At 42.6% G+C, this 23,121-nt stretch overlaps 1 protein-coding gene across 2 annotated transcripts in view; it reads left to right on the forward strand.

Annotated features, from left to right (window-relative positions):
• Positions 1-19,417: 19,417 nt before the first annotated feature.
• The window catches only part of NCOA2 (nuclear receptor coactivator 2), a 257,624-nt gene continuing 253,920 nt past the window's right edge, over positions 19,418-23,121 (forward strand). For both annotated transcript variants that reach the window (XM_084620245.1, XM_084620246.1), the window contains exon 1: positions 19,418-19,533. The gene's annotated coding sequence lies outside the window, so the exon portion shown is untranslated. The remainder of the gene's footprint in view (positions 19,534-23,121) is intronic.

Consider the following 23,121-nt stretch of genomic DNA (forward strand, 5'->3'; position numbering starts at 1 on the left):
CCCAGGCCTGAGCTCGCTCCTGTACTCCAAATCCCTTGGCCCCAGCCCAGACCCACCTCCTGTACCCCAAACCCCTCATCCCCAGCCACACGCCCCTAGCTGGAGCCCTCACCCCCTCCCACACCCAACCCTCTGCCCCAGTCCAGTGAAAATGAGTAAGGGTGGGGGACAGCGAGCGACCGGGGAGTATGGGGCTGGAGTGAGTGGGGATGGGGCCTCAGGGAAGGGGTGGGGCAGGAGCGTTTGGTTTTGTGGCATTAGAAAGTTGGCAACCCTAGCAAAGGCTCTGGCAGTCGGGAGGCAGCAGCACACTACAATGCTAAAAAATAGCCTGTCAATATAGGAGCGATGGCTTGGGTGAGTAGAAATGAGGGATATATACCCCAAGGTTCTGGCTTGTCTTTACTTGCCAAAGCAGTGACTCACTGTCTACATGGCTATTTATACCTGTGTTAGGAGGTGTGCAGTATCTGTACTCTGCATGTCACTGTAAGGGTAGACGTAGCCTCAGTTCTACAGGATTGTAGAGAGAAATCTGCTGTTCTGCAGGAGACTAGAAGCAGTAGCTTCTTGACCAGTCCTAGGAATTTTAGTATCATCATTATCATTCTTAGTTTTGAAGGAGAGGAATTGATGTGGTACAGAGAATTAGCAGTGGGTACAGACAGAAGAGTAAGTGATAAGTAAAGGAGGAGAGAGAGAACAAGATATAATAAAAGAAAGGTAGGGGAAAGAGAAGTATTCAACATTATAGAAATACATTGGGAAGAGAAACACCAGAACACAATGAAAGGAAAGGAGAGAACAAAAGCAAGAGACAAAATTAATTCCTGCCATAAATACAGTGAAGTACAAACCTGCTTCTGTTTATTAAACACATCCTTTCCCCAGGCTTTGAGAGGATTTAACTTGTAAAATCTTGGGCATTCAGATCACTAGTCTGAGCTATCTAGTACCTTTCAAAGTTGTAGCTTGTGCATAAGCATGATGTTCTCCTTTTATGTGGCGTTGCTAACCTACCTAAAAGAGCACTTAAGTACAGAGATTTATAAAAGTGTGCAATTAAGTGTTACAAAAAATATACTTCACTAATTCCCCTTATGTGAACAATCGCGTGTGTGTGTGTGTACATACATATCTAGCACCCATATGGAAAGTACTGTGTGTGTGTGTGTATTGTATATAGTACTCTATATTCCCAGATAAAAACTATTAAGTCTGACCTGTAGTTAAACCATGCAGTGTGGTCCCAGATTACACTAAACTGATTTTTAAAGACACATTAAATTCTCCCATCTCCCATGCTTCAATGGTGTTGCTAAAGGGCAGACTTTTGGGTTCTTGAACTGTGCATTTCCATACCTTAACATGTCTTTTAAGTTTACCTCAACTCTGAATTTCCTGGTTTTATAACGAGTGGTTAAGGAGCAACTACAACATCCCTGTAATGTTTTCACCCAACTGATATGTACTGATACATACTCTGTCTTCTTTCCATCCCTACTTTTTGTCTGGGAATTTCCTTTTTTTTTTTTTCATTTTAAAAATTCATAAATCATCACTAATTAAGGAAACCCGAAGAAAATATTACCTTGTGATATTTCTAATGACTTGAAGATAAGTACCAATCTAAAACTGAAAAGAGAATGTTATCTGTTTGGGCCAGACTCATCAGTGTCCTGTGGCTGTTTTATGCCATTCAGTAGCACTGCAAAGCAGCCAGAATGTAGTGGCCAGCCAAACTGGGTTTACAACCTTATTTATATCACTAGAGCAGTGTAATGCAGCTGGAGTGTACTCCCTGGCTCCCCCCCCCCCGTCTCATTTTCCACATTCCACCTCCCTTCAGCACCCCTGCATTCCCCTCCATGCACACCCACACCAATTAACTCCCCCTTCTTACCCCCAACATTCCTTGTACACATTCCCTTAAATTTCTCTGTCATCCTGTCATTCCCCCTCATTCTGTCTCCTTTTGTACATCGTCTTTCTGCCCGCTTATGCATTTCTTCAAACTTCTCCCCTCTCTATCAATTCCTTTTTCTCTATTCCTACCCAATTAGTCTCTATTTTTATTTACGTTATTTTTACTTTTTCGTTATCCATATTGTTCATTGTTATGAATGTAATATTCAGGATTACTAAAGAAATACACAGATGAAAATGGGGATAATCACGTGTGGTAGTAAGACAAGGTTTGTACAAAGAAGGTATATGGTGGGTTTTTTTTATATTGCTGAGGTGTGTTTTTGTTGATTATAGTTATAGTGTTTTGATTATTTGCAATATTATGATGACATTACAAAGCAAAGTGTTGGCATTGCTTTTGCTCACCACTAAAATTGTATCAGGTTTTTTAGTTTATAGCAAGAATGAAAATTTGTTTTATATAGCATTTTTACTTCATGTGCTTTACATGAATATCATGTACTCCATGCCATTCATGCTTTTGACTAGAGATTGTGCTTGAGCTACAAAATTAGGATCTAGATTTTGAACCCACAAATTTGGAGGCGTTTGGATCAGAAGATTTGGTTAAGGTACATCTCCTCTCTAAACAGTATAAAACAGCATGCAGTTAACTATGGAATACTATAAACACAAAACATGTTTCCAAATCAAGCAGTGCATAAGTTTCATACAAATATTTTATAGATTAGTTGATTTGATTAATCTGATACTTGAAATAATGCAAAGATAGATCTGTTTGATTCCCATTACCCCATTTCTGCAAACATTTGCTATATCACATTTTTGGCAATCATGTGAACATCATTAACTGACTATCTTAATTGTGATTTGGCGAAAAACTCCATTGTTTGGGAAAGAGGGCAGAACAAAAATGGGTGTAGATGTGTGTGTGTGTGTGTGTGTGTATATATATATAAAAATTTCACTTCTGTAAAAATTACATAATTTTGTTGCACATATGAAGACATTTAATATAAAAAGGTCTCTGATATGCAGGGCTGGTTTTTGATACAAGATTCTGTCTTCCTGCATGTGAACCAGTCAGACCAGAACTACAAAGAAGTGCTTTTATTTTTTGTGAGCAGCAGTTTCAAGACATGTTGCAGCCACCAAGAGTTGAGGCGGGGTGAGGTTCCTTCCTGCCAAGTCCGTAGGATGAGTAATACTTAAGTTTACAAAATACTACGTAGTTTAATTTTTTTAAAGGCAACCATTATTGTAATGTAGAGGAACCTATATCAGTCCCTACAGTATTTTCTAAAACTTGATTTAAACATCTGATTATTTGGGTGGCGAAAATGAAATCCAGTGGAACTTCTGAGTATTTTTATTATTTTATTTGTGTTACAGCAACACCTGGGGGACTCGTCCAACATTGGGACCTCATTATGCTAGGTGCCATATAAAGACATAGTAAGAGATGGTCCCTGCCTTGAAGGATTTGTGACAGTGCTGTCATTTTCTTTGCAATAAACCCTCCTAATTGCTCCAGTGATGTAGCAGTTCTGCCTTTGATTACTCAGCTGCATACTTACCAGTGGGTATCTGAGTTTTACACCGTCTATGAAGTTCTTAAAACGGGCCAGATTTGGGAAATAAGTGCACAAGAAACAAACTTATGAAAAGTTAAAAATAAAATAAAATAAAAATCCTTCATTCCCTGTGCACCCCATTTTCATTTAATTTCCAGAATTCTTTAACTCCTTTACTATGTGAGGATTTCCATGAAAATATGAAAAATGTCCTGATTAAAAAGTGTGATTAAAAAGTTATCTTCCCTACAACTTGTGTAGTTTTACCCTTTTATCTTTCAGCTTTGATAATTGTGTCTTCCTGCTTTGACTTAAACATGTTTCATTGTAATGAATGAAAGTAATTGTGGATGGCCTGTATATATGTAGATCTTTAGAAGCTGTGCATCACTTTATAACTGATATATATCATTGATATTTATAAAAGCAACGTATTCTGAATTGTCACTAATCTGAAATGGAAAATATTTTAAAATACCATAAAATACTCCTACTTTTTGAAGATGTACTGTGTTAATTAGGAATTCTTATGAGTATTTTTCACTCCATTGTTTGGGTTTTTCAGTTTACTTGATTTTCCTGTTTCAATTATGTAGATTAGGAAGGCTTACTTGATTCAAGGATATTTACTATTCCCTGTTTCTGCTGTCTTTTGCATTCTGGTTATTGTTTGTTCCTTCTACTTCTTGACAAAATAATTTTGACAAGAAAGCTTTTAGAAATACACTCTGTCAATACTGGAAAGTAGTTCCTGATATTAATATTTTTATATTTGGACTGTCCTCCATTACCCTCTGTTATTCACTAGCATTTACCATGGATATTAAATGTAGTAGTGTTGTTCACATAACATACCACATTACTGTTTACACTCTGTTGGTAAATTTACATAAATCTACCCAATGGATGAACAGGAACAATACCATGTGACTTATGTAACTCACCAACAAATATTCACAACAACTGTTCACCAGCAAACTGCAGACTAATATCTGATCACTCAAGAAAGTCACAATTTCAAATAATGGATAATTGAGAATTTGGGGATCTGTTACATACATTTAAAAGGTAAAATCCTTTGTCTGTTGAATACATTACTAATTGTAGATTTTTTGCTCAGTTCTGTAAGTAGGTTATACACTGATAAATACACTTTGTTATAAAGTAGTTTTCATTATAGAAAACCAAATTAAATTTTAAATGCTTTATATCAGGAAATAGACAATATACAGAGAAATAAATTACTGATGGCCATAAATATTAGTACATAAAAATAGATACTAAATTACAATTAACAGTCTTATTGAAAAGCAATTGTGATAGTGTCCCAAGAAAATCTGGCGCCAGCCCACCGATCCAGACCACATCGTCTTACAGCACCGTACAAGTACTCAGCATCAGTGCATCTGTAGCTGCATCCAGAACTGCAATCTTCCTTGCTGTAGATTTCAGTGCTACAGTCAGCACCAATCCTATCCACTGATGCGGCATCATCAAGCCCTAACACACTGAGGGCCACGGCACCACCCATGGATCCAAGTTATACTTTGTCCTTGGCATCATCAGCTGGTGAGGAAGATCCAACAGCATTTTTACCCACCCAGATTTTCTCCGCAATCTTCAACATCATAGAGAGTCAAGACACTGCACAAGAGTTGGGCCTTTAACCTGTAACTGGGTACGTGACACATTTGCTCAGAGATCCTTTGTCTTTATTGAATTGACAAATACGTACATCGTTATAATTCATTCCCTGCCCACCAGGCTCTTATGCACCAATGCCCATATAACCCTGCTGGGGACCCTTGCCTGCTTAGAGCAGCTTTAGCCAGAAGGGAGAGCAGTGTAAGGTTATTTCACCCACAGTGCTGGCTCTACAGACCTCCCAACAACCCCTCTTGGTTCTACTCCAACCACAGGTAGAGATGGAAGAAATGGCACCAGAAGGCAACCCTTTGGCACTGGTGACCCTGTCTTCCTTGTCCCTGATGAGACTGTAGTGCTGCCAACAGCCCCACAATTGACCAATACAAAGGTTTCCAAGACCTATTAAAAAGGTCAGTGAGGCCTTTCAAACCCGTTGAGGAGGTATAGGAGCAGACACATAAGTTAGTAGACATACTCTGGACTTCTTCAGTGGGAAGAACAGCCCTCCCTGTCAGTGAGGCTGCTATTGACCCTGCCAAAATCCTGTGGCAGATACCTTTTTTTGGCATATCATACCTCTTGTAAGGCAAATAGGAAATAATGAATGCCTCCTGAAGGTGTGGAATTCTTTTACACGCACCCTGTCCCATCCCCCATTGTAGTTACAGTGACAAATGAAAAGGCAAAACAATTCAGGTCCACACCAAAGGAGAAAGAGCCAAAGAGACTAGAATAATTTGGTTAAAAAGCCTACTCCCTGGTGAGCCTGCAGTTCCGTGTGGCCAATTTCCAGGCCTTATTGGCAAGGTATGACTTCTGCATACATGAGATTGTTCTGCTTGCTTTTGCAGATAATCTGCCAAATGAGACTAGCGAGGAATATATATGGCCAATCAATGAGAGCCAGTCAGTGGCCAGGAGAAGCCTGCAAGCAGCAGCTGATGTGGCCGACACAACTACGAGATATATGGCAATGGTAGCTGTTTTGCAATGGGTTCCTTGGCTTCAAGGATTGGGATTCCCCAGAGAAGTCCAAATGATGGTGGAGGATCTGAGGGGGGCAGTCAGGGGGCGGGAAGTGGGAGGGGGCAGATAAGGAGTGAGAGCCAGACTGTTTGGGGAGGCACAGCCTTCCCTACCCAGCCCTCCATACAGTTTCGGAACCCCAAAATAGCCCTCAGGCCAAAAAGTTTGCCCACCCTGGCATAAGGGGTGCATATTGGTTTACAGCGATCCTCTGATGTATTAATAATAATGTGCCATAAGGTGCATGTGAGGTTTCTACAAACAGCTACTGAAGCACTGGCCAATCTAATCATTGCAAGATGTAAATGTGGATGATATTTGAGGAATTATGTATCTATACTGAAAACTATATTCTTAGGGTATGAAAGTTAAGGCAGGTCATTTGAAGGTGATAAACAGATTCTGTTCAGGCAGGGGTCAGAGACACTCCTCTCTCTCTGGCTGACCATTGTGCAGTGTGTATCCTACAATGTACATCTATTTGCATACAAAGCCACCAATTAATCAAGATTGCAAAGCCGACAAGAGATCACAAAATCTACAATAAGGAACACCGAGCAGGGGGTGTCCTATTTATGACTAAGATCAAAGAATTAGCCTGGTAATCAGGAGAATGTAGAGAAAGACTCAATATCCTTCACCTAGGGAACAAGCTGTTTGTGTGTTTATCTTATGAATAGAGGGTCGCAGCTGGTCTGGTTGTTAATCACTGCAAGAAAGGCTTTGGGTGAGCTAATCTTCATTAGACCAGGAAAGTGTCTGGTTAGTTAAGTAAGTCTAGGCTTTAGAAAGCATGTTATGATTTTATTTTATAGGTAACCATTTGTGTTTCCAATACTTTTGTATACTTGCTATTACATGATTCTCTGCTCTTTGGTAAATACCCTTATACTTATTTTACTATAAACAAATCTATGTGCTGTGAATTAAGTGGCATGGTGATCCTGAAACTGATCCGCTGAGGTGTACTGTTCCTTTGGGAATAGTATATCTGTAAATAGCGTGTGTCCCCTTTGGAACATGGGCTAGGCACTAAAGGGAATGCTGAGAGCGTTCGGTGTTTGGAGTGTGCCTATTGCTAACCTGCAGGACAGTGTCTGTGTAAGCTGAGAAGGGAGTGTTTGCATTGCCCCTGGCTGGTAGAGTCAGGGAGCTGACCCTGGTCAGGCATGGACAAGGCTCCCTAATGTTAAGGGCTGGTGGTAGCAAGGGGCCTCACAACAACCCTGGGTACCCTCAGGAAGCTTCATATACTCCATCCTGATTTTGGTGGTGCCTATAACCCCTTTCCCATCCCTTTTCAGGGACCCTTCTTACATTGATAAACCTGACTCTGGAGTCAGGAGACTAGTTTGCACCTCTTAACCTTCAGGATGCATACTTCCATATTGCCATTATTCCGCTCACAGGAGGTACCTAAGGTTTACAGTGGGCCAGGACCACTATCAGTATTGAGTACTGTCCTTTGAACTCTCCCATGACACTGAGGATATTCGCCAAGGTGCTATCAGTTGTGGCAATTTATCTGAGAAGACTATCTGAGAACTTACCTGAACATCAACATAGACCCTTATCTGGACAATTGGCTTGTATGGGGGAAATCTCCTTAACAGGCCTGTAGAACCATCTACAACATGCTCAACCTCTTTCAAAGGTTTTGCCCGAAAGTCAACAAACATAAATTAACATTTAAATTAAGTGGTGCAATCCTAGACTCCTCTGCATCCTGGGCCTATGTACCTCAAGACAGATTCAAGAACCTGTCCATCCTTATTATCCAATTTCAGGGAAGCCCCTGTATCAATGTCAGGTCATGCCTCACCCTTCTGGGTCAAATGGCCTCTTGCACCTTTGTGATGCTGTATAATAAGACTATAATAATGCTTGCAGAGTTGGTTGAAACTGGTTTACACACCTTCCAAACATCACTTGGATGTGCCTCTCATTATGCCACCCTTGGTCCTATCTTCACTGAAACGGTGGAGAAACCTGATGAATGACTGCAAATCTGTCCCCTTCCAGGTGCCCCAGCATCCAAGACCATTGTGATGTTAGGATGAGGTGCCCAAATTGATAATTAAAGATACAAAGTCTATGGTCCCCAAGGAAGAAGAAGAGAATGCACATCACTCTCCTAGAACTCAGAACTGTACAGAAAGCCTGTGTGTCCTTTCTCCACCTAATATAAGGACAGCTGGGACAAATCAAAATCAACCAACATCAACCATCAAGATGGAGTCAGATTTTTTTCCTCTCTCTCAAGAAGCCATCAGGCTCTGGGATGGTGCATCAAATAGCAGATATCCAGGGCAGCTGTACTCTTCTTACACTTTTGCAACAACCTCAGCAGACACTTCCTCCCTGATCATGAGATCAAAGACAAAATTCTACAGGACGTTTTCATGGACTGAGACAATCCCAAGATCAACCTCTTCACCATTCAGTATAACAACAAATGTCCAAGATTCTGCTTGAGGCGTGGAATGAGTCCAGGATCCATAGCGGATACATTCCTGATACTATGGTCAGAAGATCTGATGTATGCTTATTCCCCAACCCTTCTAATTCCTAGAGTGCTTCACAAACTCAAACAGGACTCATTCAAGCTAATCCTAATAGCTCCAGCGTAGCTCCAACAATTCTGGTTCACAGACTTACTGAACCCGTTAATATTTCAGCCCAAAACCTTACCTCTGCTCCCAAGCCTGCTGTCTGAGAACCAGGGACAGATTCTACACCCAAACCTGGAGTCCCTACATCTCACAGCATGTCAGCTGGATGGATGTTGTCAGCAAAACAGGTCTGCTCTTCTCTAGTTAGAAAAGTTCTAATAAGCAGTGGAAAAGAATCAACATGACAAAATGGATGAGCTTTTCCCACTGGTGCCACCAAAAAATTAGTGGAACCACATCATTCCTCCATCCCGCAAATACTCGACTACTTACTGAAACTAAAACATAGGGACCTGTCTCTTAGTTAAGATGAACCTAGCTGCCATCTCAGGTCATCATCCACCAGTGAAGGACTTTTTCTCATCTGTTGGTAGTTTAAGTTCCTGGAGGGCCTAATTCCGGTTTTCCCACCAATCAAGGAACCTGTACCTGCACGGGACTTAAACATGGTACTCTTAGCCCTCATGGAGCTACCCTTTGAACTTATGGCTTCTTCCTCCCTGCTATGCCTTACTCATTTTCAGTTGCTATAACTTCTGCCAGAAGCATAGGGGAGATACAAGCACTACTGGCTGGCCCTCTGTACCCAGACAAGGTATCCAGGAGAACACACCCTAAATTTCTCCCCAGACTAGTGATGGAATTCAACCTGAATCAATAAATATACCTACCACTATTTTTCCTGAAACCTTATGCATCCAAATCTGTTGCACATTTTAGATGTCAGGAGAGTCCTTGGCTACTACTTAAAAAAACAAAACAAAACCCAATTACCAAGACTGTTTGTCTCTCTCCATAACAGAGTGGCCGAAAAGCTCTGCATTTTCATCCCAGAAACTATCAGACAAGATTTCTGACTATATTAGGACATGCTATGAGGTGGCCAAGGTAGAACCACTCTCCATGATCACAGCTCATTCCCCTAGAATACAATCTGCATCAGCAACATTGCTGTGAAATCTACCAATATCAGACATTTGTAAGCAGCCATTTGGGCATCAATACACATGTTCATGAGACTGCATCCTGACTGAGGCCTCCAGCTGGTGCTACATTTGGTAAAGCAGTTCTTTATTCATTGTTTAATGAATGAAGCTGCCACCTCCTTAATACAATCACTGCTTAGGAGTAACCATCAGTGGAAATGTGTATGCAGACGATCACTCAAAGGATGTACTACTGTGTAAAATAAAATATTCTTGAGGAATGGGAAATTACCTTCCATATACAAGTAAATGGATTTCTTTGAGATATGTTGTCCGTATGCACATTCCACACTCCATCTTTCAATCCCCTCTATCTTGGGAGTTCCTCTTTTGGAGGTTCTGCTGTAAGAAGGAGCCAAATGGAGGCTGGCGTGCTTTGCCTTTATGTGCCCTCACTGTGGAGCACAAGGGCTGAAGGGCACACAGTATGGGATACTGCTGGCCAAAACGACTCTGACCTCAGGCTTATGAGGTGCATACACACTATCAGTGCAATGTGCATATGGACAACACATCTCAAAGAACTCCATTCATTTGTGCATGGTAAGTAGCTTCCCATTCCTCAAGAATATTTTATTTTACACAATAGTCTAAATTGTTTCCTGGATATCAGTTGTACATATAAATATATCTGAACTGTCATCTGTTTTATGACCTTAAATTTCATTCCTCTCCATCTTGGTTTTTCTAGCCAATTGCCTGACTTTAGACTATAGAAAGAGAATATCGGGCCTTTTGGTGACATGAGTACAATCTTTTTCATGGTTAAAAGCATAGGCGCTGACTCCATGGCGCTCCGCGGCTGGAGTGCCCCTGGAAAAAAAAGTGGATGCTCAGCATCCACCAGCCACAGGTGATCGGTGGCTGAGGAGGAGTTTGGGGAGAGCATTGAGTGGCGGGCGGGCGCCTTGGGGGGAGAGTGGAAAGAGGAGGTGTGGGGGCAGGGCTTGGGAGATGTGAGGGCAGGAAGAGGTGGAGCAAAGGCAGGAAGAGGCAGAGCAAGGGTAGGACCTTGGGGGACGGGCAGAGTGAGGTGGGATCTTGGGAAAAGGGAGGAGTGGGGGCGGGGCCTCTGGGCAAAGCAAGGGTGGAGCACCTCCAGGGAAAAATAAAAGTCAGTGTCTGTGGTTAAAAGTAAAACTAATGCTTGGTTCTCTAGTACCATAGCCCTGATCCTGAGTCAATAACAAGGTAACAAAAAAAAAAGTGTAAAAACCTAAAGTAGTATCAATTACTTAAATGAATAAACACCCATGCTCCAAACATGCTCATTGGGGTTTCATGCCAGTTGAACTTTACAATTTTTAAAAAATAGTTTGGTATACTGGGTTATTACAGACTGGCCAAACAGGAGACAGCAGGTTCTTTGGCACAATTGTTACAGGCCATTCCCCATTCCAATACAGTGACATTAACAATGGATTTAATTTTATCTTTATTAAAATATGAGGAAGCAAATGTAATCTGCAATATAAAGTTAGAATGATACATTTCCCTCTCTAGATCCACTGGTGTATACAAAGAATCTCCACTCATCCAATCTTCAACAAATCTGAGCTGACAGGCAATGCGATAGAGATTTCTACATAGGAATGAAAGCCCTCCTCCCACCTTGGCACACTTCAAGGGCAATACATAGCCACCTTTCATGAGAAAAGCCTCTCAATATCCTTTCTAGGCAGCATCATTCATTTGCTTGTATGTTGTATCACCATTCTCTTCCTTTCATCTCTTTTTGTCATTGGATTTTAAACCTTTCACGGAGGGGACTGTCTCTTTTCTACATTTTTACTGTGCCCAACAGAATGGTGCCCCAGTCAGGATTAGGGCCTTTGGATGCTACCATAATGTATTTGTCATTACTGATACTACTATTATTGTTGCCCCCTTTTGACCTGAGCAGCTAGTCAAATTTTGAGGTGCTCGGAATGTTCCAGTTGGGAGTAGAAATTGATGACGGAGTCTGGTATTTTCTTTGATGCAATCTTGCTTATTTACAAGGAATGTACAAAGTTCTGCTTCTCTGAACGCAAGAGGATCCAAGAACAAAAGGAGCAGTTTCCTTGCTTACAGTCCCAAGCCTCTTTAACCAAAAGCTCTCTAGCTTTTCACAGGGTCAGATTGAGACTACTTGCCTCTCCCTTTTGCTCTGTTCTCAGTTTGTTTGTGTGTTCTCTCTCTCTCTCACACACACACACCCCACACCCCCACCCTTGTCACAATACCCACCGGAACTCCCCACTCAGGTAGTGCTACTTTTGGGGCAGACTCTGTTAGACCTTGTTTTAAGTGGTTTAATGTTATTATTAGATCTAAAAGTTTATTTCAATACTGTTGTTTGTGAAGTGTTGGTGATTTGCTTGTGGAACAAGCTTCACTCTTTTCTCCTGAAGAGATTCCAGAGAGTAGGTCTGCGTAACTGCTTTTCTGCCAGCAGGGTGTTCTTATGTGGGGTTCCACATCATCAGCCCTTGTGTTGTGTCTTTGGGAGGATCAGTTAAGAGGAACTGGTCAAATTGTTGTCATGTGCTAATGACCCTCACTGCTGCCCATTTCATCTGATCAACAGGGCTCAACTGAACGTCTTTCTTAATACATGGAAGCAGTCTGAACATGGATGACTGAGTTGACTCAGGCTGAATTCAGTGAAAACTGAGCTTTTGGTAGGTTGGCGGAAGAAACTGGAAGAGATGCCAAAGACTGTATCATCTCTTTTTGAATTGTTCTTTCATTAATAGGTTTCATAACTGAGAGTTGTCAGACTCCCAGCTGCTGTTAGATGACAATATAACAGTAGTGACCAGGATAGTTTTCTTCCACATGTGTTATGAGGCTCTCACAGGAGTAGACCTTGCTACCATCATCCATGACTTTGGCTGATCTTGAAGTGACAATGGCAATATGCTCTATATGCCTTTCATCATCTTGGAAAATTAATTAGTACGGAAAGCAACAACCTGATTAAGCCATGTGCACGTGACATCAGTGCTCTGAAATCTGCATGTGTTGCTTGTAGTTTTTTGCATGGAGTTCAAGTTGTTGGTTTTGACATATGAAGCCTTAAGTTGCTTGAGCTATCTACCTAAAATCTCTTTCTTCACCATGCCTTACTGCCATAGCTGATCTGTCGAGGGTTCAAAGAGGGATTGGACATATATGTGGATAACAAGAAGATCCAGCATTGTAACAGTTATGGTAAACAGAAATTTGGAAGAGAGAAAAATGCTTCAGAGTTTAAACCAATCTCCAAATCTTACGAAGTAGGCCGAGACCTTCATGAGGGGAAAATTACCCCACATCTGCCTTCTGTGGAGTTCTTGCACGTTCTTCAGAGGCACTGTTGCAGACAGAATACTGGACTAGATGAACCACAGATATGATACAATATGGCAATTCCTATGTTCTTGTCTTCTGAGTCTGTAGAACATTGACATACTACTTATTGAGTGAACTATAATTATTATACTGGAATTATATATTACTTCTATCATGCACCAATGTTAGGAGAAAATTCAAAAAATATTCTACAATAGATATGTAATCAGAGAATCAGTCTGGTACTAGTTGCTGAAACATGGCATGCACGTTATGAGAAGAGCAGCAATTAATGAAAAATTCCAGATCTTAATAATGGCAGAACTTTGTGTGGTGCCCTTTATAATTAAGTGGTAATATCATTGTCCCTTTGTTTTACAAGGCAATAATGCAATTCCCAAGTGGATGAACTGTGAAACCAAAGGCTAATATGTTTATCAAAATGGGAAAAATAGAGGGCAATGAAGACATTTAATATTGTATTACGTCTGCAAAGAGACATACATACCAATGTTGTTATATTATGAAGGAGTTGGTCATGACTCCATAGTTAAAGGTGGGTCTGAACTTCCATTCAGAGTCTTATTCTCTACCCCTTAGGCTTCTGACAGGAGTAATTACTGCTTGCAAATTGGGATGCTTGAAGTAGGGTATGAGAATTTTTTTTCTGAGATTTTGGGAAGTACAGGGTTAAAGATGTTCTTAAATTACTTGTTTTAGATTTTTCCCAGTGTCTCAGGATTTTCAGTTCACATATTCTCAAGAGTGGTAGGTTTTCAGAACTCCTAATATCAGCGCCCAGATGGCTCTTTACAAACTTAGTACTGGATGTTTATTATACATGGAGCAGCATTTTCCAAGATAAAGCTATTTACTAATCTTTGTCCTTAGGGACTGGGTCGATAGGATCTGATCCAAAGCTCCTTAAAATCAATGGAAATCTTTCCTTTGACTTTAACAAGCTTTGGATCAGACCCAGACAGAATGGAAATGGATAAGGTGCTAGACAAACTACTTTCATCCTGTGAAGTGTCCTGCCAGTTTGCTACTATTCTCCGATTCTGGAAGAGTGCAGAAGTCCTCCAGGACCAACAAATGAGAGTATACAGGAAATGTGAGCAGAAAAGAACTTGGAGAGTGGAAGAGGAGCCCACAGCGAGAGATGGACATAGGATCATTCCCCAGCTTCTCATGTCATCCTACTGCTCCCTGGCCCACCGCTAAGGAATAAAGACTTCCTGTTCTCCTACAGAGAATTAAGAGGTTCTTCAGCTCCAACAGCCACCTGATGAGCCATAATAAGTTAGGTCTGACTGCCTCAACAAACTAGCTTTCAAATGGCTAAGGAGCCCAATAAGGTTCATGAGGCTGGAAAGAGAAGGAAGAAGTCTTGGGGAATGAAGAATCTGTGCCCTACTTCCCACTGTATGGGCCTGGGATCATAAACATTTCTAAATGTTTTTAAAAGTAAGGAAGTTTCCACACACAACCCTGATTATACTGGAGTTTATGGTTGAGAGTATATATCAGTAATTTAAGATTTTTTTTAGAAAAATTAATTATAAAAAAGCACATCGGGGAGGAAGTTTAAATATAAAACACAAACAATTTGAAGTGAATGGATCTGAAATACCTTATTACACCTGCTGTGATGCCACCCTCCTATATTTCCTTCTTTGTTCCTTTCATAACTCGGGCCTATTTCTGAAAATGCTAGGGGTTTGTAGAGTCAAGCTTCTATGCTGTACAATGTTGTTTGTGGATCAATAACTTTTTCTAAAGAAACTAAGTTGCCAAATGATGTCTGTGAATATAAGTGTGGAAAAATGACCAAATCACTGCTATTTGTCCATCTTAGCATCATCTTTTTTCCATTATGATGTTAAGAAGCCTGTAGTATGAGGAAACAGATCTTAAATCTGGTGCATGTACTGTAGTTGTACATCTTGAACAGACTTATAAATATGATTCCAGTTGTAAGTGTATGCTTTGACACCACACTAACCTTTGCTTTTTATGTAAAGTGCTAAAACTTCATTAGCCAGTAAATTTGTGTATATAGATACAGATTTACTGATAAGTGGTGGCACAAGAAATCTATATGAAGAATATACAATAATGGCTTTTAGTGTGAAATCTGTTTAATTACAATTTATAAAGTACATCTTGAACTGTACCTAGTGTATAGCTCTGCAGACTAGACTTTGCACAACCTTTGACTTAGGAGTAAAACATTCACGTGTTTGATCTCTGAGATGAAGCTGTTTGTTATTGCTGGATAAAGTTGTCTACGAATTATTTTTTGAGGGTACCACAACAGGAGCAAAACTAAGGTGGGGTTTTGGGCTTGTTAACTGTGCATCCTGCGCTTTCAAATATTAAAATTGCACTTAAAAGAAATTCAAACTATGGCTTTATTTTTTGATGCTTTTTATTATATGTTTGGAAGGTTTTCCATCCTTTAAATTACTGTTATGCTCTTAACTTTCACTCCAGCTTAATTTTTTATCTGAAAATAAATATTATAAATACATATTTATTTAATACAACATTCATAGAAAGTTAAAAAATATTTTGTGTTTGGAGTGTGAGCGTGTTGATGCTGGTGGTAAATTTCAGAAAGTGATACACAAGTCATTTTATTGTATCCATATTGGGAGTTAGTTATATTGACATATCATTAGGACTTTTGCTCCTAAATCACTTAGGCATTTCTGAAAATCCCACTCTAAAGGTTTATCTACACGGAAGATTTTTCCAGTTATACTGGTATAATTGTATATAATAATTATATCAGTAAAGTTAAATTACTCCCCCAGGTGGACACTGTTGTTCCAGAATTAGAGTGGCTTTTTTGACTTAGGCTGTCTTACTCAGCAAGCTTACAGCGACACAGCTGTACCAACACAGCTGCACTGCTGTAAGATCACTCATGTAGCTGCTCTATGCTGATGGGAGAGAGCTCTCCTATCGACATAATAAAACCATCTCAACCAGTGGTGGTAACTATGCTGGCGAGAGAAGTGCTGTGCACACTATCACTTATGCCAGTGAAACGTACGTCGCTCAGGGGTGTAGTGTTTTTTTTTTCCATAGCTCTGAGCAACATAAGTTTTGCCAACATAAGTAGTAGTGTAGACATGGCCTTTGCTTAAACTGCTTCCAAAGTGGCATAAGCTAAACTAGAAAAAGACATTCCTATACCAGAATAAGAGTATCCACATGGGGAGTTATACCAATAAAACAATAATGCTTTAAATTCACACCACTGAATGAGACTGTGGAAAAAATAGTATGCAATAAAATAATTAAAAATTATATCAATTTATATGCATGAGGGCCATGGTATTTCCTAAGTTTGAGCCCTCAACTTTGCAACCTTAATGTTTTTAATGCAGTTTTTAAAATATAATTTCCTAGCTTTCTAAAACAGTAAACTGAATAAAAATGCCATCATGTGGAATCATGATGATTCCCACATGGCTTATGAACAGGATTAGAACTGCCTGCTCCACAGCACAGACCTCTGCCACTGGAGCTAATATAGTAACTAGTAGCAGTAGTAGACTGCCATCCTTTAAGTGGGTGAGCCACTAGAGGGAGATAAGAAACATTTTGCCAGTGGGCTTCACAGCTAATTGAAAATGAGGGCCAGGGATAACGAGACACTGGAATCCCTGGCTCTCTTCCAGGTTCTGAGGTGGAGTGTATCTTAGTGGTTACAGACTCTTCTCCTCTGTCTGCCTCCAAACCTAACTTTTTTGGCCCTGGCCCTGGCCAACCTGTTCTCATCCTAGTCACCTCCCTCAAACTTTAACCTTCCCCGTTTCCTTTTCACTCTGACTTTTGTTCCAGTCTTTCTCTTCCTCACTTCCCTGCCAGGCAGGCTTCTCTGGCTACCAACAAGGGGAAACATGGAAAGCATAGGAGTGTTTCCCTGCTATCAGTTTTCTGTGAGTGGCCTGATTGATGGGAGGAGCAATTGTAAGAAGTATCCTGTTCCCTTCTTGCAGCCCTGGGATGGAGTGGGCTCAGTTGCTCTGTGAGGACGGCAAACAGCAGTCTGGTCAAATACCGGAGCCAAGAAAGGGTGGAACGTACTCTGTGCTGGTGTAAGCTGTGGAGAATTTAGCTGCCAAACTCTAACAAGTCTTTAATGAACAGGTGCAAACAGAAAGAGGCTCCTAACTTGTTCAAACATTGGTAAATTTTTGCAAGGATGACAAAAGGTGACACTAGTGTCTCTGTCCCCCCCAGCTGCAGAATATGGAGGCACTAGAGCTTCTCAATGAAAGTGCTGTAAGATTTTTTAAAACATGGACAAAACAACCTAGCTTTCCTTAATCTTGTTCTGAGAAATGGCTGAACCATTTTTGCTGAAACTTAAAAATTCAGTCTTCAGCAAACACACAGCACAGGGAGTTTCAACTAAGACAGTTAATATTTAGCAATGTCATAAGGGACTGAAAATGGAGTATTATACAGGAAAGTGTTGGGCAATCTTAATAATAGGCTTTTGGTACCTGTATTACCTACAATAATATCCTTTGGGGTCTAGCAGAAAATTATAGCACCATGGCACTGGAGTAGAATAACCACCTTTGAAATGCAAAAAGCCGCAATCCCCCCACCACACACAAAGGCAAGCCCACTGCAACCCCAACCACAAGGCAACTCCGCCACTTTCCTCCTCCCAACAGCCACTTATAATATGAGAATAACACATATAGATAAGTTTCAGAGTAGCAGCCACGTTAGTCTGTATTTGCAAAAAGAAAAGGAGTACTTGTGGCACCTTAGAGACTAACCAATTTATTTGAGCATAAGCTTTCGTGAGCTATAGCTCACTTCATCGGATGCTCAAATAAATTGGTTAGTCTCTAAGGTGCCACAAGTACTCCTTTTCTTTTTACATATAGATAAGATTGATAACATCATTTTCTTACTTAAACTCTGGAAGTAGGAACACTGCAGCATTTTTAGCTGGACATATAAACTTTTAACATTAGATATCACAGTGTATTGTGATGATCATGCAAAATTTTAGACCTATGTAAAAAAAAACAACAGCAAATTATTTTTCTGGCAACTGGCAAATCCGTAAAAAAAAAACAGCCAGGCCCGTCAAATACCAGCCAAGTGATAACCATACATTGGAGTATTATACAGGAAAGTATTGGGCAAACTTAATGATAACCAAACTTATGCATTTGGTACCTATCACCCACAGTAATACCCTTTTCAGAGTAGCCGTGTTAGTCTGTATCCGCAAAAAGAAAAAGGGTACTTTTGGCATCTTAGAGACTAACCAATTTATTTGAGCATAAGCTTTCGTGAGCTACAGCTCACTTCGTTGGATGTATGATGCATTCATCCGATGAAGTGAGCTGTAACTCACGAAAGCTTATGCTCAAATAAATTGGTTAGTCTCTAAGGTGCCACAAGTCCTCCTTTTTTAGTAATACTCTCGGGACACGGGGGGGGGGGTCTAGCAGAAAAATATAGTGCCACGGTATTTATCTAAGAATATGAGGAAAATTAGAGTGGGTACAAATGGAATAGTTTGATGTTTCTAATCTGCATAAAGTTGTTTTTTTAAAAAAAGGTGGACAATCTAGCACTGAACTGGCTGTGCGCTCCCCACTACAGTACTTGCCACATTTTCACAAAGCTACGACATTTGCTTTTCCAGATCCAGCAAAGGGTGCCTGTGTTTTCAGAAACTCGCCTTTCCACGTTGTGAATCTCATGGAGCTCGTTTAGGACACTATTTCCAACCCCCCCGCCCGGCGCACTTTGTTTTTGTGTGGTGGGGAGGTAGGAGCGAGGGCTGCTCCCTCCTTGTGGTGAACACGGCGGCCGTACAAACCGGCGCAGAGCCGCTCTCTCAAGTCTCAGCGACTGGGGAAGACGACTCCCTGGAGGACGGCTGGCAAAGGGCCACAGTCGCAGCTCCAAGCCCGGCGGCTGAGGGGTTTCTTCTTGGGCTGCGTAGGTTTCAATGGGCCGTTTCCCCCCCCTCACCTAAGCGCACTGGCCAACCCCCGGGTCGCGCTCTCCCTCCCAGAGCAGGGCCAGAGGCAGCCCGGGGTGTTTCATGGAAAGCATCAGCGCGGGGAGGAAGTTTCCTCCTCGCTGGCGGCCAGGGAGCCTCGGCGAGTAGCGCCGGAGGAAGGAGGGAGGGACTGCGCCTCGCGGCGGCGCTCCCCGCCCCTCCTCCTCTCCGGGTAGCGGGGGGAGTTGTGGGAGGGTCTGTCTCCATTGAAATAAACAAGCAGCCAGTTATTAAAACGGGAACATGGCGGCCGCAGCCACCGCTTTATCTTGCAAAGCGAAGGTCAGCGCCTGCGGCAGCCCCGGCAGCCGAAGACATGACTGACCCCGGTAAACACTCCCGCATGCCGCCCCCTCGGCCGGGCTGGGGCTGCCCGCGGGGGGCTGCCCGCTGCTGCCTCCCAGCCGGGTTGTGTAAGCTCGGGGACCCGCCGTGGCTCGGGCAATGGTGGCGGGGCAGCCACAGAAAGGCAGCTGATGGCAGGGGGAGGGGGCGGCTGCTCCCCCTCCGCAGCGAAGGGAGAGGAGTTGGGGGGCTGCGGGTGTCGCAGCGGGGTGAGCTCCGCTTCCAGCCAGCGGGGTGCAGTGAGGATTGGTCACGCAGGGGAGCGGTTTGCACTCTCAGTGGAAATGGGGGCGATTACTCCCCCTTTGCTGAGGATGCGGGGTGCAGTGGGGGCCTTGTGGGGAGGGGGCTTGTCCCCTTTCCTGGCTGAGCCGGAGCGGGCGGCGGCGGCGGCGGCTGTTTCCGGGGCGGCAGAGCGGCACTAGGACGGGACTGTTCGCCCCGCGGGACGGTGGGGTGCCTTGGGGAATGCGGCGGACGGGGGACAAGGGACCGTTCCCCTCCGCCCGCTGGGGTCGGTGTGTATGTGAGCGGCAGGGAAACGGGGCCGGGGCGGCTGCGCTCCCCCCTCGCCCCCCAGTCCCAGCGCTCCGCGCCCGGCCACGGGCAACTTCACTTCTCTTTAACTTTCTGCGCGGGGGCGTGGGCGCGTGAAGCCGGGCAGCCCCTCCCCGCGGCCGGGCCCCTGCCCTGCGGCCGCCTACGCCCCGGGACTCCCGGCCGCCGCAGTGCTGTGTGCGGCGCCGCCCGCGGGGAGGGGCTCGCGGGGCCGGGGCTCCGCTGGTGTCGCTGGCGGGGCGGGGCGCTCGCCGGGGGTGGGGATGGAGGGGAGGAGGCGGTGACGGCGTCAGCGGCCGAGCGGTGGGGGGAGGGTGACACTAGAGCCGCCTCTTCCCACCGTTTCCCCGGGACCCCGGATGCGCGCGCGGGGGGCCGGTGTCAGGTTACAAACAACTACCCCTCTGGATTTGCTGCGTTGCTGGTACTGAGCATGCGCCTACCAAGGAAGCATGCGCAGCAACAGCTGCTGAAGCCGCTGTCTCGACCCTGCCCCTACTGCGAGGGGCGGAGTCTATGCAGGGGGCCCAATGGAATGCAAGGGCCGGTCAGACAGCTGGAGGCAGGGGCGGGGCTGAGGGGCGAGAGCAAGGATGTGGGGTAGGGGCTGGGGTTCAGGCGGCGGCAGAGGGGAAATCCCTGCGGTGGGGAGGGGGCAGAGGGGTGACAGTTACCACATGTGCAGTGGCTGCAAAAGAAAGAGTGTTGGGGAGGGGAGGCATTTTCCCCTGAGAGGAGGGGACGTCTTAGCTCCCGCTGCCCAGGGTTGTGCTCCTAAAGGCACATTGTGTCCAGTGCCCCCACAGGGCAGCACTTCCCTATATGGTATGCTGTATTGAGCTGCTAAAAGAGACTTGATTCAGTGAAATATTTTACATTGACCTGTCTCCACCCATTTACAAATCATAATTGTCACAGATGTTTTTAGTGTTTAAAGGAATCGTTTATCAGTTTATATGGCTGAATAAAGCCTCATATCAGTTCACAGACTTGTTTTATCTGCTGTTCTGGATTGCTTGAATGCCACTGGCTTTTCCTTGCAAGCCACTGTGAATAGAGTTTCACTCCTTGAAGTTTTTTACTTTTTAAAATGTTATTTTTATTTCTCTTTGTCTTTCCTCATTTATGTTCTTTAACATTGTGTTATTTAATTGATGTTTTTAATAACTAATCATTTAAAGTATTAATAGTTGCTATTAGCTTCAGCAATCGGGTCAGTGTTTCTATTATAGCACTTCCTGTCTGTACTGTGACATTCCTTCTTAGTTCTAAATTTTTTGGGTTTTTTTAATACACAAGTTTATTCTTTGGGTCATGTGACATCAGTGCTGACTGATTTCCTGTGTTGATGTCAAAACTTCTTCAGTTTCCTTTAATCTAACCATGGGGATTGCCTTTATCAACGTTGTTTAGCTTATCTGTCCAACACTCTTGTCCTCTTTCATGAATCACCATTTTTGTGTAGAACTTGGTTCCCAGATAGTCGCTGCAGGCCAGATTTTAACAGATGGGAAGCAGCTAGATGCTTTTGAAAATCCCACTCGTTACCTAAATATTGGGCTGTTGATTAATCGCAGTTAAATCACGTGATTAACTCAAAAAATTAATCATGATTAATAGCAGTTTTAATCACACTGTTAACCAATACAATACCAATTGAAATTTATTAAAAATTTTGGATGTTTTTGTACATTTTCATATATATTGATTTCAATTACAGAATACAAAGTGTATATTATTTTTGATTACTAATATTTGCACTGTAAAATGATAAACAAATAGTATTTTTTAATTCACCTCATTACAGGTAATGTAGTGCAGTCCATTTGTCCTGAAAGTGCAACTTGCAAATATAGATTTTTGTTATTGTTACATAGGGGCACTCTTAAAACAAACAAACAAACAAACCCCAGTGTAAATCTCCAGAGACTACAAATCCACTCAGTCCTACTTCTTGTTCAGTCAATCACCAATACGAACAAGTTTGTTTACATTTACAGGAGATAATGCTGCCCTTTTCTTATTTACAATGTCACCAGAAAGTAAGAACAGGCATTTGCATGGCACTTGTATAGCTGGCATTGCAAGGTATTTACTTGCCAGATATTCTAAACATTCGGATGCCCCTTCGTGCTTCGGCCAGCATTCCAAAGGACATGCTTCCATGCTGATGACGCTTGTTTAAAAAAAAAAAAAAGAATGTGTTAATTAAATATGTGACAGAACTCCTTGGGAGAGAATTGTATGTCCCCTGATCTGTTTTACCCGCATTCTTCCGAATATTTCATGTTATAGCAGCCTCAGATGATGACCCAGCACAAGTTGTTCATTTTAAGAACGCTTGCACTGCAGATTTGACAAAACGCAAAGAAGTACCAATGTGAGATTTCTAAAGATAGCTACAGCATTCGATGCAAGGTTTAAGAATCTGAAGTGCCTTCCAAAATCTGAGGGGGACAAGGTGTGCAGCATGCTTTCAGAAGTCTTAAAAGAGCAACGCTCCGATGCGAAAACTACAGAACCCAAACCACCAAAAGGGAAAATCAACCTTGTGCTGGTGGCATCTGACGCAGATAATGAAGATGAACATGTGTTGGTCTTCACTGCTTTGGGTTGTTATCAAGCAGAACCAGTCATCAGCATGGACACGTGTCCCCTGGAATGGTGGTTGAAGCATGAAGGGACATACAAATCTTTAGTACATCTGGCACGTAAATATCTCGCGACATCGGCTACAACAGTGCCATGAGAACGCCTGTTCTCACTTTCAGGTTACATTGTAAACAGAAGCAGGCAGCATTAGCTCCTGCAAATATAAACAAACTCGTTTGTCCAAGTGCTTGGCTGAAGATGAAGTAGGACTGAGTGGACTTGCAGCCTCTAAAATTTTACATTTTTATTTTTGAATGCAGTTTTTGTACATAATTCTACATTCGTAAGTTCAACTTTCATGATAAAGAGATTGCACTATAGTACTAGTGTTAGGTGAATTGAAAAATACTATTTTGTGATTT

This window comes from Lepidochelys olivacea (genome assembly GCF_965140295.1).
Source record: "Lepidochelys olivacea isolate rLepOli2 genome assembly, chromosome: 2".
In the NCBI taxonomy this organism is placed as follows: Eukaryota; Metazoa; Chordata; order Testudines; family Cheloniidae; genus Lepidochelys; species Lepidochelys olivacea.